Source organism: Tachysurus fulvidraco, chromosome 3, assembly GCF_022655615.1.
Source record: "Tachysurus fulvidraco isolate hzauxx_2018 chromosome 3, HZAU_PFXX_2.0, whole genome shotgun sequence".
NCBI lineage: Eukaryota > Metazoa > Chordata > Actinopteri > Siluriformes > Bagridae > Tachysurus > Tachysurus fulvidraco.
Genome location: NC_062520.1, coordinates 2,921,270 through 2,922,820, shown reverse-complemented (window position 1 = coordinate 2,922,820; position 1,551 = coordinate 2,921,270).

Genomic DNA, 1,551 nt, shown 5'->3' with positions numbered 1-1,551 from the left:
GTGGTAAATCCCGTCCCGACAACCTTCACGTCGCGTTCTTTCCCCTCCATCTGCACTGTCATCATCTAAAATTATGGCATTTAAAAGAGGCTTGTGTTGTTGTTTTTTTAGAGTCGGACGGACAGAACGAGCAGGGATTAGAACTTAATCTCATTTCATTTTCAGCCCGTCAGATGGGAGATGATTCATTTCCACGTGTAATCCTTCTGCTCCAGGTTTTCACTGCATTTCTGTAGAGCAGAGAAGGAGATGGATCAGAACACACACACCATCACCGTCCCGTTAAACTCGCTAAAGCCTCTTCATGTCCCAACCGGAGCAGGATTTCCTTAATGAACTCAAATCATTTGATGATGAAAGCCATTTTAGATTTAATAATGACGTACTGTATAAGGGGGACACGGTGGCTTAGCGGTTACCACGTTCGCCTCACACCTCCAGGGTCGGGGGTTCGATTCCCGCCTCCGCCTTGTGTGTGTGGAGTTTGCATGTTCTCCCTGTGCCTCGGGGGTTTCCTCCGGGTACTCCGGTTTCCTCCCCCGGTCCAAAGACATGCATGGTAGGTTGATTGGCATCTCTGGAAAATTGTCTGTAGTGTGTGTGTGTGAGTGTGTGTGTGTGAGTGTGTGTGTGTGAGTGTGTGTGTGTGAGTGAACGAGAGTGTTATTTTATTATTATAATAAAATAAATAAATAAATAAACGACTCCTTCCCTCCATAATACACAACACATTTTATATACTTTAGAAAGAATCTACAGACTTTAAGCAAAAAAATTTTTTGAGTTAAATGACCTGAAGTGACCTTTTGGTCCTCGTCACTGCAGGTTTGTTCAACGTCGATCACGACTCGTTACAGTTACAGGATTCTGGGCCACAGGAAGTCGTCCTGGCAAGAGATTCCTCCCACTTCCTGCTGGACATGTTTCACTCCAGGACATTTCTAAACTTAGCAGAACAAATTTGCATCCTGGAAATAAAGTCTCTATCAATAGGATGCAAGTCTTCAGAGACACGCTGCATAGCTGTGGTTCAGTAACTCCGGATTTTTACTGACGCTCTACTTGGAACACGTCTAATTATTTTCTGTAATCGAGTTCTGTAAGATTTCAGATTATTCTTCATTTGTATTTAAATTCATTCTGACAGCATAAGTGATAAAGTAACAATGATTTCATTCATTCATTCATTCGTCTTCTACCGCTTATCTGAACTTCTCGGGTCACGGGGAGCCTGTGCCTATCTCAGGCGTCATCGGGCATCGAGGCAGGATACACCCTGGATGGAGTGCCAACCCATCACAGGGCACACACACACTCTCATTCACACACACACACTCACACACTACGGACAATTTCCCAGAGATGCCAATCAACCTACCATGCATGTCTTTGGACCGGGGGAGGAAACCGGAGTACCCGGAGGAAACCCCCGAGGCACGGGGAGAACATGCAAACTCTACACACACAAGGCGGAGGCGGGAATCGAACCCCCAACCCACTAAGCCACCGTGTTCCCCTAACAATGATTTAACACAATAAATAGGATCGGTC